Below are 15409 nucleotides of genomic sequence, written 5' to 3'. Positions count from 1 at the left end.
TAAATACTCTTATCACTTTTTTTTTTGTCACACCATGCGGCATTTGGGATCTTAGCTCCCCAAGCAGGGATCGAACCCATGCCCCCTTGCATTGGAAGCATGGAGTCTTAACCACTGGACCACCAGGGAAGTCCCCTGTTATCACTTTTTTAATGTCTCATTCCAGACCTCTGGAATCCAGAGGTGGTCTCTTCATTAATAAACATATATGTGTTCTGCACCTACCACAAAACTTCTGGCTGTTTTTTCTTGATCAGTATGGCTAAAGATTTATCAATTTTATTGATATCTGCTTTTACCTTTATCATTTCTTTCCTTCTGCTTGCTTTGGGTTTAATTTGATCTTCTTCTTTTTTTTTAATACATTTATTTATTTATTTTTGGCTGTGTTGGAGCTTTGTTGCTGCGTGCGGGCTTTCTCTAGTTGCGGCGCGAGGGCTTCTCATTGCAGTGGCTTCTCTTGTGGAGCACGGACTCTAAGCGCGCGGACTTCAGTAGTTGTGACACGCGGGCTCTAGAGCGCAGGCTCAGTAGTTGTGGCACACGGGCATAGTTGCTCCAAGGCATGTGGGATCTTCCCGGACCAGGGCTTGAACCCATGTCCCCTGCGTTGGCAGGCAGGTTGTTAACCATTGCGCCTCCAGGGAAGCCCTTAACAACTTTTATTTATAAAGTGCAGCAGCATTAATCATCTTTATCATGTTGTATATTACATCCCTAGTAGTTCCTTATAATTAACTGGAAGTTTATACATATTGACTATCTTCATCTAATTCCCCTCCCCCCATTCCTTAGGTCCTTTTAATGTGTTATGAAATTTGCCTTTTCCATAATTGAGGTGCACTTCTTTTTCCAGTTTGTCATTTATCTTTTTACTTCACATGATTATTTTTTGTATTTTCATTGATCTTTTCCCCTAAGCCTCCTGAATTTTGTGTTATAGTTAAAAGGGTATTCTCAAAAAAAAAAAAAAGGATATTCTCCACTTCAGGGTTGTAAAAGAATTCTCCCAGGGATTTTCCTGGTACTTTTATGGTTTCCTTCTTTCCAGTTAAATCTTTGATCCTTTCGGCATTTTTCCAGGTATAAGATATAAAGTATGGATGTAACTCTGTTTTTCACTTGCAGAGGCTGCATAGTTGTCCCAAGCCTCTTACTGAATGAAATCCATCTTATCTTAGCCAATTTGAAATACCACCTTTGTTGAATATTAAATGTCTACATGTATTTGAGTCTATCTGGGAATTTTTCTTCTCTTCCACTGATTTGTGGAACTAATTAGGTACTAGTACCTAGTAGTCGTAATTATAAGGCTTTATAATATATTCACTACATGGTCAGGCGTTTTCAGAAATGTTTTCTTGTTAATTTTTCCAGAAGAATTTTAGACATGGCTCATCTAGTTCCAAAACAAAATCCTATTTGTGTTTTTCTTGGGCTGTCATTAAATGTCTAGATTAAATCTCATCAACTGTCTGATATCTTAGTGATATGGAGTCTTTCTAGCCAAGAACATAGCTTATATTTCTGTTTGTTCCAGTTTTTCTGTGTCCTTCTGCGGAATCAAATTTTTTCTTCACATAGATTGTGAATCTTTATTGTAAAGTTTATTCCTAGGAATTTTAAAAGATTTCTTTGGAAATGGAGGCTTCCATTATATCTTCTGTTGTATCCCTAAGATTTCTGAAATAGCCCTAGGAGATAACACTATCTTAAATAATCCCGAGAATTACCTAGACTAGCAAGTAGTTCTCAACCTGTTTCCCCTTGCAACACATACTATAGGTGACCTTGACATAGGCCAGTCAATCCTACAGGTGTTCCTTGTTTTTTAGAGACTCCAACAGAGAAAGAGGCTGTGGTTCTTCAGCAGCTGATGGAAATTTATGTGTACCAGACATGCACTGAGGGTCAGGGACACCATGGTGACCAAGACAGCCTGAGTCCCTGCCCTCATGAAAGTTGATCACATAGTTCTAGCCAAACAGAGCAAACTCAGCAAATAATTGAATAATTATAAGGGTGCAAAGTTCTGCTAAGGGGCTATGAGATTGGAGCAGAGATAATGGTCAGGTGTTAACATCCATTAACATCCACACACAAGGCTTCAATTACCTCCCAAATGCTACTCACGCATACATTGTGTCTCCAGTCCTGAATTTCCTCTAAACTCCATTTCCAATTCCCCATCAGGAGGCAGAGTCTAATTCTCCTACCCTGATCTGGACTGGCTTGTGTTTTGCTTGTAGCCAATTAACTACAGTGGTAGTGTGAGATACGAGTCTAATTTCTTCCTTATGCTTGTGAATATTCAGTTTCCCACTAATTTACTGAAGAGAGGATCCTTTTCTCATTGTATATGCCTCTGGCACTTTTGTCCAAGATCATTGATTGTAAATATGTAGGTTTATTTCTTTCCATTGTTCTGTATGTCTGTTATGATGTGGCTCTATGTTACGTCCAAGGCTAGGTCACATGAGGTAGTGCACCTCTGCCTTGCTGTATGGGACACACACTCTTGAAGCCTTCAGCTGCCATGTAAACAATTTGACAGCCCTGAGGCTGCCATACTGTGAGGAAGCTCAAAGTAGCCCATTCAGAGACCACATGGATAGGCCCTAAGGCTTCCGGAAGAGAGAGAGGCCCAGCTAGCACCCAGGCACTCTGTCCCCCAGTGGTCCACTCCACAGTAGAGACCCCCAAGTTACAAGAACCTAGCCAAGCTCTTTCTAAATTCCAGACCCACAGATCTACTAGAGATAATACAATAATTGCTGTTCTTCCAAAGTACTAAATTTTGGAGCAGCTTGTTTTGTAGTATAGTAACTGGGACCTGGGCCACGTGTCCTACCACAGGGTTTTGCACATGCTTTCCCTCCTACTTGGAACACTTGCACTGCTTTTGCCTAGTTACCACCAACGTGTCTCTTCAGACCTTTGCTAAAGCTACAGTGCTTCTGGATGCTCCATCCTTAAACCCTGAAACCAGGGTTTCATAACATCAGGTACCTTTACTTCCTATACTTGTCACAGTTGTATTTGGAGATTCTTTCACTGTCTTTCTGACAGGTCTTCAGCTCCATAGACCAGCATTCAGTCCATGCAGTTACACAGTAAGCCAGGCATTGCAAACTCAAATATCAACAGGTACAGGAAAGTAACATAAATGAGAGATGCGGGCAGGGTGGGGACTGTGGTAAAATATAAGTACCCATCTTTAGGGCACAGCTGCCACTCAGCAGGCTCTGTGCAGCCTAATCTGCCTCCTTTTTTAAAATTTTATTTTATTTTATTTTTTTTGGCTGCGTTGGGTCTTCGTTGCTGCATGCGGGCTTTCTCTAGTTGTGGCGCAAGGGCTTCTCATTGCAGTGGCTTCTCTTGTTGTGGAGCACGGGCTCTAGGCACGTGAGCTTCAGTAGTTGTGGCATGCGGGCTCAGTAGTTGTGGCTCACGTGCTTAGTTGCTCGACGGCATGTGGGATCTTCCCGGACCAGGGCTGGAACCTGTGTCTCCTGCATTAGCAGGTGGATTCTTAACCACTGCATCACCAGGGAAGTCCCTGCCTCATTTTTAAGGAGATGACACAAACCCAGATTATTATGTGTATGTTAAAGTGATAGCAACTAATTAAAAGTAAAAACCCAGAAGAAAGAAAAGGAGAGAAAAGAAAAACAACCACCACCTGAAGATTTAATACTCCTTGTTATCTGAGAACGCTGAACTCTTACTTTGTGTAACCAAGAAATTGTATTTAACTGAGGCATAGGTTAGCCGTGGGCTGGCTGTGGTTCAGGAGCGGGTCACTTGGATTTGTTTTTCTCTATTTGTACCTAGAGACTGTCAGTCAAAATCTATTCCAAGGGCCAGAATGCTTCTTGACTCTTGCTTAATAATAAAATAATAATTATTTTTTAGGAATTATTTATTTTTCTTTAGGAAGCAGATGGAAGTAAGATATTGTGACCATTAAGTTACACTAAATCCTGTGTGTTCCTTGCCAGAAGATAAATTATATATGTGTTTGTAATAAGGAATGGAACATGCAAAGCTCATAAAAACCCTGTGAGAAGTTGATTTTTATCTAAAGATTATGCTTCTTGTTAGTTAATGTGTCTGTTAAAAAAACAGAAAAAGAAATGAGCTATGAAGCCATGAGAAGGCATGGAGGCAGGAGTTCCCTGGCAGTCCAGTGGTTAGGACTCGGCGCTCTCACTGCCATGGCCTGGGTTCAATCCCTGCTTGATGAACTGAGATCCCACAAACTGTGCGTTGCGGCCAAAAAAAAAAGTAAAAGAAGAGAAAAGAAAAGACATGAAGGCCACATACATGCAATGCATATTACTAAGTGAAACAAGCCAATCTGCATGATTCCAACTATATGACATTCTGGGAAGGGCAAAACTGCAGGACACAGTTCAAAGATCAGCGGTTACCAGGGAATGGGAGAGGGAGGGGAAGGCAGTGCTCTGAGAACAAGTGATTCCCTAGGATGACGGGTGATCAGTCACTAACAAGAGCAGGTAGGGAATTCCCTGGAGGTCCAGTGGTGAGGACTCCATGCTTCCACTGCAGGGGGCACAGGTTCAATCCCTGGTCGGTGAACTATGATCCTGCGTGCTGCGAGGAGCAGCCAAAAACAAAAAACAAAAAAACCAAGAGCATGTAGTAGCCTTGGTTGCTCAGAGCAGCACACTGAGGACTTCACTAAGGAGCGTCCTATCACTCTTTAGATGGGGAAGTTGAGACAGGGTGTCATCGAACTCTACTAATTCTCATGACCCCTGGATAAAACAGGAAATTGTTTTTCCCGTTTAACTAAGAGGAAAACTAAGGCCCAGCTGTGTTGAGGCCCAAGTCACAGGATAAAATCCAAAGACTGGCTTAGAGAAGGAAAAGAGAGATCTCCCCTCAATATATGGAAGGAGGGAAGAAAGTTGAGACTAGAAGTCATAGGCCCATCACTTGGGTGCCCAAGGGTGATAGTAAAATGGGTCAGAACACCCCCTTCTACCTTTAAACCTTTGAAGAGATTGTCTGATTGTGCAGGGACCTCAGCTTTGGGTTTAGGGAAACCCCTCTGTGTCTGCTCCTTCACCCCAGCGACCTATGGGATCCAGATTGCTTGGAAGATAGAAAGAAGAAAATTCACCTTTAGCAGAGGGCTGGACAATATCTGAATGTTGCTTAGTACTGTCTTAGACTGGCACTCAATGGACAGTGAAATTCCTTTGACTGTTTTTGGTGTCCTGAAATTCAGTCTCAATGTATTTTATAAGGAGCGAAGTAAGGAGGCCTGCCTGGTCCAGAGAAGGGAGTCCTCCAAGGCTGGGGCAAGGTCCCAAAGCACTGTTTGGAGTGGCCCCGTCAGCCACACATTTCATATCATGAACTTATGCAAATTAAACTATATAGCCTTGGCAAGGAAGATTGAGCAGGAGTTAAATTGAGAGATATTGAGAGATAGAGAAACTATTTTTAAATAGTGGGGAAGCAGTCCTAGAGTGAGCAAGAGAGAGCTTGCCTGGACATCTGCAGTCCCTTCACTCACTGTTCCCTGAACCTACCACAATGCGTGTATAATTCTTTGCTGAGTGTGATTCTAGAGGGTCAACATTCCCCACGCCCAAACCTCAACCTGTCATATAAGAGGGCTACAAAAAACTACTTAGTTTATCTAGAACTGGGTGAAAGAAATAGCAATCTGGCACTTCTTGCCTTTTAACTCACTATAAAAGTTACTGATTTTATTGTTTCACCCTCACTAGAACCTAAGTTCCATGAGGGCAGGGATTTTTGTCTGTTTGATCACCACTATGTTCTCAGCTCTGCGAGCAGTGCTTTGCAAGTAGTGGGCGTTTAATAAACACTTACGAAAGGAGCAATTGAGGGAAGGAGAGAAAGGAGTAACAAAGGCCGGAGAAGAGGAATAGGGAAAGGGAAAAAGGGAAGAACGAAGCGGAAGGAGAAAAGAAGGAAGACCCAGCGTCCGCGTCTAGCGGGCAGCCTGCAACTCCCAGTAGAACTGCAACTCCCAGTAGAACTACAACTCCCAGCAGGCCTCGGGGCCCAAAAGGCTGGCCTAGGAGGCTCAGGCGGGACCAACGAGGGTTAGCCCGGCTCCCGGCGTGCCTTTGCGAGCGCAGGCGTCGCCGCAGGGCCCGCCGGGACTTGTGGTCCGGGCCGCGGGTGGGGCTGGGCATGGAGGCGGGCGGGGGCCGGGGGCGGGCGCAGGCCCCTCCCCCGTCACTTCCTGCCGGGCTGCGGGCGCCCGAGCGGCTGTTCAGTGTTTGTGCCGGTAGCGGCCGCGTCTGGCTCGGCTCCCCCTCCCTCTAGCCCCCGGCCCGGCGGCGCCCGCCTCCTCCGCGGCCACTCCGCCTCTTCCCTCCCGCCGTCCCTTCCTCCTCTTCCTTCCTCCTTCCCCTCCTCGCCGTCACCTCCGCCGCCGCCCAGGACTGCCGGCCGGGAGACGAGTTCGGGGCAGCAGCCAGGTGAGGCGGCAGGGCCAGGCCTGGCGGGGCCCGCGCGGGCGCCGTGGCCGCTGGGAGGTGGGTGGCGGGCGGGGTTTAGGCCTCGGCGGGCCCGCGCGCTCGGCCTTTTTCCCCGGGCTTCTCTCCCGCCCGCGGGGCCTTCCCGGAGGAGGCGGGTTCTCCCGCGCCACCCGCCTCGGGGCGCCCAGCGGCCTGGACCTTGGGCGTCCCTAGCTCCTCCACCCCTTGCTGGGCCCAGAAACAGGTGCCACGCCGCCTTTCCTCATTCCTCTGATTGCGCTGCGATGCCGAAGTTATTCCCGGGGCGGGGGCGGGGCGGGGGATCCCCGCTTCAAGTCCCTGCGGGCCGGAGCACTTAAATCTCCCCAGCCGGGCCTGTAGCGTTATAGTTACGCACACGGCCCAGGTGTCCAGCGCGGGTGCAAATCCCAGCGCAGTCTCTTTAGGCAAGTCACTTGAAGTCTTTGTGTTTTGGTTAGAAAAAGGGGCTAATGCCGTCCCTGCCTCTGAAGGCTGTTAAGGTTCAGTGAAATGGGGCGTATAAAGCGCTTATCAGAGTGCCAGACGCACAGCGTGTCCCAATAAACCGTCTGCATAATTTATTAGCATGATATTAAGGTATAACTTAATGGGTAGAGTGGACCAAAGTTGACCTACCTAGCCGTTTGGGTTTCTTTAGGGGCCGAAGCATTCAGCGTTTTGCCCACCGCCAGCGCCGGGGCATTGTTTTGGGTTGTTAACAGCTGAAAGGGGCGTACGTTTAATTGGGACACTCTGTAAGTAGGCAGTCTGTAAAAGATAGTGTTGCTATTTCCACGTCCTCCGCTGAGTCAACTGCAGGATTTTCACCAGCTCCCTCCGTATGAGCAACCTGTCCATTTTCCTGCCGTCATCCGCTTCTTGTTGTCTTTCCATTTCTGGGAAAGTTTCCTTGAGTTTAGCAAACCTTTCTGGAGCACTTGCTGTGTGTCAGGCTCTGGAGGGAGGGTGTACGGAGCTGGAAAAGTTGTCTTTTTTTTTGCCGCTGCATTTCTAACTTTTGACTTTTTCTCACGGCAGCTTTGCTTTTATTCCCTCCGTCCCCGTTGGCCGACTTTCCTTTTAAGCCCTTGCCCCACCTCCGTGTCGCAGTATTGCTTATGTGGAAGTTTTCTTCTGTTCGGGCGAAGATGTGTGCTTCAGTCTGTTCTGCCTCTGTTCTCTTGCTGTGGGGACGTTTTTAAGGTCACTCTTCCTGCTTGTAGCTTTAATTGTTTAGAGGGTGGTGGAAAAAGAGTTAGACCAGATTTTTGGTTGATTTTGGACTTTCAGGAATCAGTGTGCTTACCAAATGTATTCAGTAGATTACATTGCAGCTTGAAGTAAAAACTAAAAATACAGTGGGATTGTAGAGGGGGTAGTTTCAGTCATCCTGGTGACAGGTGGGATTTTTAAAACATTATTTAAAGATACTGAGTTTTTTTGTTTTTAATTTTATTTTTTAAAATTTATTTAATTTGTTTTTTGCTGTGTTGGGTCTTCGTTGCTGCGTGCAGGCTTTCTCTAGTTGCGGCTAGCGGGGGCTACTCTTTGTTGAGGTGTGAAGGCTTCTCATTGCGGTGGCTTGTCTTGTTGCGGAGCACGGGCTTCAGTAGTTGTGGCACGCGGGTTCAGTAGTTGTGGCTCGCGGGCCCTAGAGCGCAGGCTCAGTAGTTGTGGCACACGGGCTTAGTTGCTCTGCAGCATGTGGGATCTTCCTGGACCAGGGCTCGAACCCATGTCCCCTGCATTGGCAGGCGGATTCTTAACCACTGCGCCACCAGGGAAGCCCCTGAGTTTGTTTTAATTCTGTTCTTAGTTGTATAGGTGTACTCTTCATTAAGGAAATTCAATTTATGGAGGTTCAAATTTACAAAAGAGGAAGGAGTGTGTGTTTGCTCTACTGACTGATCCTCCTGTGTCATAGCATTGTTTTAGGTAGTAAATTTCCTTACTAAATTTAAACTCTTTTGATTTACACTCATCTCTCAGCAACACACAGGATGCAAAGTGGCCTCCCTGTTTTTACATTTTCCTGGAATTTTCTGACACAGTGTTACCATCAAGAAATAGTTTAAAGTCTTCGTTTGGATGACTCTAAAAACACCTAAGCAAACAGCTGTAGAAGCAGTACAAAGCATGTCTTCTGCCATATCAAAAACAGTAGTGTTAGGGAAATGATGTTTTAACATTTCAGTCAATAATCTAATTTTGAACAACTTTCTCTCATGGAAAACATACAAAAGTCGAATAGTATAGAGAACCCCCCCTGAACTGGTTACTCAGATTTGATAATTATTAACGCATAGCCAAGGTCAATCTTGTTTCATGTAGTACTCCCTCCCCCAAACTGGGTTATTTTGACATAAATCCTGAATATCATATAATTCTGCCAGGTTGCCCCAGGCTCATAATCTGTCGCAAAATTACTTTTAGTGGAATCATAGTTCTCATTTTGTTTGCTTTGTGGGGCTTCTTATCTCTGTTTATGCATGATTACAGCAGAAAAAAATATCCTCATCCCCCTCAAAGTCATATCCAGGATGCTGCCTTGCTTCTTTGTGTACAAGAGCAACAATTTTTGAGCTATTAATGACTATAATTGAGGAGCAATCAGAAATACAGATATACCTAATCCTGTTTGGTGGAGGCCTACCTATGAAACCACTTTTTTTTTTTTAATTTCCTGGAACTTTTTAATTTCCTATATCATGGGCAGCTTCCCATTTCAGCACAGATCTATTTCATTATTTTTGTCTCGTGTATTCTACTGCATGGAAAGCTAAGATATTTTTAAATGATGAAGTCATTGGTCTGTGGAGATGATTATTACCTAAAGTTTAATTCTAGCAAAATGTCATCAATTTTAACTTGAGAACTGAGATATTTGGCAAAGAGATTGTTCCAGTTTACCTTTACCTATAAAATGAAACCACTTTTGATGGAGAATACCTTTGTGTTAAAATACAGTTAATAGTTCATAATGAAACTTGTAAAGTTTCTTTACAGTATTTGTGTAAATATACTGCTGTCACTTTAGGTTAAGAATTAAGCAAAAGATTTTTTTTTTTTTTTTTTTTAAGCGGTACGCGGGCCTCTCACTGTTGTGGCCTCTCCTGTTGCGGAGCACAGGCTCCGGACGCGCAGGCTCAGCGGCCATGGCTCACGGGCCCAGCCGCTCTGCGGCATGTGGGATCTTCCCGGACCGGGGCACGAACCCACGCCCCCTGCATCGGCAGGCGGACTCTCAACCACTGTGCCACCAGGGAAGCCCAAGCAAAAGATATTTGATTTCAAAAGTGTTGTAGAATTATTTTCTAAAGACCGCCCCCCCCAATCTGCTGTATTTACAAACCAATTTTGTAAATATGAATGAATTCACAGCATAAATGATCATATTTTTCTTTCTCATCTAAAAAGAGATCTCTCCTAGAATGGAAGTTGACAGGAATATTATGTTTGTCATTGTTACTTTTGAAATTTCTGGTCATGAACAGTTTTCAACTCGTAGACCTGTAATGTCATCATTTCATTTGTGTAGGTTTACTTTTGAGCTTGATCAGTTACAGTTAACTTATGTTTTAGTTATTACAACTTGGGAGATGAGGAGGGATATGCATACCTCTTAACATTAGGGGGAAAAAAACCCCCAACCAATTTGGCATCTAAGAAAGGACACAATATGTACTTTATTTTAAAAAATGCTCAGTGCTTCCCAGTAGGCTTTCAGTAAAACTTTTAAGTATTTGGAATTGTTACCGTTAATACAGTTTGTTCAGACTAAAGTGCTCTAAGATTCAGCCAGAAAGCCTATTTATATACAGATTATCTTAAGTTTAGAAATGAGCATGAGGCATGGAACTCCCCCCCGCCCCCAGTTCTTGAAGTCTAACCCATTAACGTTCTGGGTGTGATCATTAAACATGGGGCTGCACTGTGCTGCTTCATCCACAGCTTCTCCCCAATATGACAGTGACAATGTAAGGCGGCACAGAGTGGGTCTCAGCTTGTGGGACAGTTTTCTCTGATGCCTTTTTACTCATGGAGTAAGAAAGAGTGAAATTCACCAGCATAAAGATGGAACTTTCATGAAAAATGTATCTTTCTGTAGAATGTCATAAATCAAAATTCTAGGAGCCTTGTTTATGAACCTCCAAACTGGATCATACTTGATGTCATACTTAGTGACAAACATTTGCTCAATTTGGGGAAATATAAATTCTATCCCCTCAGATGAGAGCTTTTGGAGTTGCTTTATTTCTCTCAGAATAGGATTTTGTGGCCTTCAAAAATGTTTAGAGAACTTTTTTTTCACTTACATATATATGTATGTATATTATATATGTGTGTGTTTGTTGGATTGTCATGTAAAATGTATTTTTTAGGTCAAAAAAGTTTGCAGGCCACTGTAGTTAAGTTATACTGGCAAATAAAAGCACAAATTAACCTCAAAAAATGTTTAGAGAATTTTATGACAGATTTTTGTTTCACACTAGACCTATAACAGATTGTTTTAAATTAACTTCTTGTGACAGAGACCTTTGTGGTTAAAATGCTTCTGGTGTAATTTTCTGCATGAGCTTTTCCGTAAATGCTTGATTTTGACCAGGTTTTATTTATGCCATTCCAAAAATATAATTTGTAGGTTAGAGGTTGAACCATGAGAAGACATGTTATTTGCTATGGTTATTTTCCCCCAACATTTTGTTATGAAAAATTTCACACACATAAGAAAGTTTAAAGAATTTCAGTGTACACTTCTATGTTTACCACCTACTTTCTGCCATTATTTTACTGTATTTACTTTATTACATGTCTGTTCCATCTGTCCATCTCTTTTAATTCATTAATCCATTCTATTGTTCGATACATTTCCAAGTACATTATAACATTAGCACACAGCATGCATATCTACCACAGTTAATTTTATTTATTTTTTGTAACTTTTTTTAACATCCTTTTTTTTAAATAATTAATTAATTAATTAATTTTGGGCTGCATTGGGTCTTCGTTGCTGTGCGCGGGCTTCTCATTGCAGTGGCTTCTCTTGTCGCGGAGCACAGGCTCCAGGCACGTGTGCTTCAGTAGTTGTGGCTCACGGGCCCTAGAGCGCAGGCCCAGCAGCCATGGCGCACGGGCTTAGTTGCTCCGCGGCATGTGGGATCTTCCCGGACCAGGGCTCGAACCCGTGTCCCCTGCATTGGCAGGCGGATTCTTAACCACTGTGTCACCAGGGAAGCCTGCATCACAGGTAATTTTTTTTTTTTTTTTTTTTTTTGCGGTACGCGGGCCTCTCACTGTTGTGGCCTCTCCCGTTGCGGAGCAACAGGCTCCGGACGCGCAGGCTCAGCGGCCATGGCTCACGGGCCCAGCTGCTCCGCGGCATGTTGGATCTTCCCGGACCGGGGCACGAACCCGTGTCCCCTGCATCGGCAGGCGGACTCTCAACCACTGCGCCACCAGGGAAGCCCCACAGTTAATTTTAAAAGTGAGACAGTTCTACAAGGTATTCCTAGATCTTTAAAAGCCAAGAGCTTTGTTGACTTTTGTTTCCAATTTTACTTTGATTACAGAACTCTTTGCTATTTATTTTATTTTTTAAATTTTATTTATTCGTTTATTTATGTATCTATATATTTGTTTATTTATCTTTACTTATCTATTTATATATCTATTTATTCATCTATTTATCTGTTTATTTACCTATTTATTTATTTATCTATATTTATCTATTTATCCATTCATTCATTCATGCTGCGTCCTGAGGCATGTGGAACTTCCCTGACTAGGGATCAAACCTGTGCCCCCTGCAGTGGAAGCACCGAGTCTTAACCACTGGACCACCAGGGAAGTCCCAGAACTCTTTGCTTTTTAAAGGAAATTGTTTAAAGAACTTTTTGCACCAAGCTGTGCTTACCTACGAATCACGTATTATGAAGTTGGAATAATGTTGATCAAATCCTTTCTTCTCACATAAGGAGATAATAAGATTATAAATATGCAGCTATGTTGATCTTAACAAATGCCACTAGATGGATGGCTTGGATATGTTTTGCTGACAGCTTAATGCTCTGAACTAAAAAACTTTACCAAAGAGAATTATTTATTTTAATAAAATGGTAAAATGAGGAAATTACTGCAAATAGCTTATTTACTTTTTAAAATATTTACATTCCTATAGTAGTGAATAAGGTTGATGTTAAGTGATTTATGTCACCAGATAAATGGAGGTAGAAACAAATTCTCTTCAGACTTAATTATATTTTCTGGAATAACACATGTTCAATTATTTGTTAAAGGAATATATTCAGGGGGTCCCTCAGAGTAATTTACTGAAAGGAAAAGTAGAAAAATCTATCCAAGAATGTGTTTGCTTTCAATTAAGAATTAGTCTTCTAAATATTAAATCTGTATCCCATCTGCTTCTGTTTAATCTGGAATCTAATTTGGAAAAATGTGATGACTTTGTGAGTTTATAACAGTAATGGAAGCAAAACAGATAATTGTATTATAATAGAGAGGTCATAATTGTCCTAGAGGCTTTTTGAAATGTCTGCTGGACTACAAAGTCTAAGAAAATCTATTTAAGTGCCCTGGGGTCTTTTCCCAAAATGAAAATGATTGCTCATCAGATTGTCTCTATATTTGAAGTAGCGTTAAAATTGGTTGCCCAGTGAGTGTGGGTTGATTTTAGTCAGCATGTCCTCTATTCCCATTTAAAATGTTTTTTTTACAAGTGGTGTGTAACTATTAAGTTTATATTTGTAGATGTTTATATGTGACTGAGGACAGGATCAGTGAATCTGCTGGATAATAATATTTGCTACTATTTATTAAGCTCTTACCATGTGCCAGGTTAGGATTACAGGGTGAGAGTTATTTGATGGAGCAAAGGAATCTGAAAGGTCAGATTGAATTTATCTAATAATATAAAAGCTGCTGTTCACCGAGCTCTTCCTTTGTGCCAGAGGTTGAAGTGGACGCTTTGTGTTGTATTTCTGTTACTCCCCAACGTCTTTGCAAAGGAAGGGTCATAATAGCTGAGGTGCTGAGGCCCATCTGGGAGGCCAAGTAACTGGAGTGGGGTCCTGAGCTCTTTCCACTGAAGCACAACACGTCTCTAATTATTCTCAGGTGCTTTTTGTTTAGAGTAATTTATTCTGGGTGTCACCAGTGCTTTCTCCCCAGTTCTCCCACCCACCACAGTTAGGATGAATTTTGTTCACTAGGACTTCAGACCAATTTGGAAAAAAGTCTGGCTCGGTAGTACTCAGTCTTTCAAATGAATGCTGTTCATGATTTCCTTGAAATAGTTGGAAGATTTTCAGTTTCCTTTTGTTTGTTGTGACAGATTACTGTAGTCAAATTAAACTAAAACTTTTAAGCTGTTTCAAAGGTTGGGGGTGGGCCTTAGAGGTAAATGGGGATGAGGATGTTTCATTAGCCTTTGTGTTGAAGGATGCTGTCCCCTAAATTATTGCTATAATCCTTCATGAAGTTTATTGAAAATGATTTATTAACTGTAGACAAGGTTGTTGCCAAGAAAATCAGTTTTTTATTTTTAATATATAAATTTATTTATTTATTTATTTAATTTATTTGGCTGCGTTGGGTCTTTGTTGCTGTGCGCGAGCTTTCTCTAGTTGCGGTGAGCGGGGGCTACTCTTTGTTGCGGTGCGTGGGCTTATTGCGGTGGTTTCTGTTCTTGTGGAGCATGGGCTCTAGGCGTGTGGGCTCAGTAGTTGTGCCTTGCGGGCTCAGTAGTTGTGGCTCACAGGCTCTAGAGTGCAGGCTCAGTAGTTGTGGTGCACCCGCTTAGTTGCTCCGTGGCATGTGGGATCTTCCCGGACCAGAGCTCGAACCTGTGTCCCCTGCATTGGCAGGCAGATTCTTAGCCATTGCGCCACCAGGGAAGTCTGAAACTTAGTTTCTTTAGAATTATATTATTCTGCTTTACTGGAAATGAGTTAACTAAGCCTCTAATTAACTTTATAGGGTTGTTGCCCTCTTTGCTTTCCAGCCATTTTTAAAAAATTTTATTTGTTTATTTTTGGCTGCTTTGGGTCTTTGTTGCTGTGCGCCGGCTTTCTCTAGTTGTGTCAGGAGGGGGCTACTCTTCATTGCGGTGCGTGGGCGTCTCACTGTGGTGGCTCTAGGCATGCGGCCTTCAGTAGTTGCGGCACGTGGGCTCTGGGGTGCGTGGGCTTAGTTGCTCTGCGGCATGTGGGATCTTCCCCGACCAGGGATCAAACCCGTGTCCCCTGCATTGGCAGGCAGATTCTTAACCACTGCGCTATCAGGGCAACCCTTATGGCTAGTCTTAAAAGGCTAGTTCACTGAAATTTAATGTGCCTTTGGATTTGGGGTTATGAGTTTGGATTTGGTATATGAGTTTCCATTCTGTGTTTAACCTCAACCAAGGCATAAGTGTGTCTCATTAATCATGAAAAGGTGTTGGAAATGTGTCTTTTCTGGGAATGAAATGAGCAGATAATGCTTCTTAAGGTGTTACTATATTAGCTCCTCTCAGGCATGAGCTTTATGATCTACCTAGATCTTGTCTGATTCTCGCACATTTTTGCTCTTTTGAAGTCCATGCTTTCTGTAGATTAAAATTAAGACATGAATTTTCTACCCTTGCAGATTCCATCCTGATACGAATAGGACCATTGTCGGCCGGTGCCATTGTGATTTGGTACAAAATGCAAGGCAGTCCTTTCCTCTGTTAGTAGATAATTTATATGTAATGATAAGTCTGATTATTCTTGGAGGCTTACGTTCTTTGTTGCGCAGTTTAACCTGCTCATTGAGGCTCCATGACCCTTTACCTAGATGACAGTCAAATGTAGTCAGGCAAATAAGTTTCCTTTTGGTTTGTAGTAGAGTGAACCTTTACAGTCTGA

General features: G+C 42.9%; 1 protein-coding gene across 16 annotated transcripts in view; it reads left to right on the top strand.

The window, feature by feature from the left end:
• The window catches only part of STAU1 (staufen double-stranded RNA binding protein 1), a 90381-nt gene that overhangs the window by 22673 nt on the left and 52299 nt on the right, over positions 1-15409 (top strand). For 10 of the 16 annotated variants that reach the window (XM_030839027.3, XM_030839025.3, XM_030839021.3 and 7 more), the window contains exon 1: positions 6420-6488. The exons of 1 other annotated variant lie outside the window; for it this stretch is intronic. The gene's annotated coding sequence lies outside the window, so the exon portion shown is untranslated. Of the gene's footprint in view, positions 1-6231; positions 6489-15409 lie in introns of those variants that run through there. 5 more of the 16 variants (XM_030839031.2, XM_030839036.3, XM_060285573.2 and 2 more) reach the window with 5 other exon arrangements.

The sequence above is a fragment of the Globicephala melas genome, chromosome 15 (genome assembly GCF_963455315.2).
Source record: "Globicephala melas chromosome 15, mGloMel1.2, whole genome shotgun sequence".
In the NCBI taxonomy this organism is placed as follows: domain Eukaryota; kingdom Metazoa; phylum Chordata; class Mammalia; order Artiodactyla; family Delphinidae; genus Globicephala; species Globicephala melas.
Note: the sequence above shows the minus strand (reverse complement) of the source record. Positions and strands in the feature narration are given on the sequence as shown.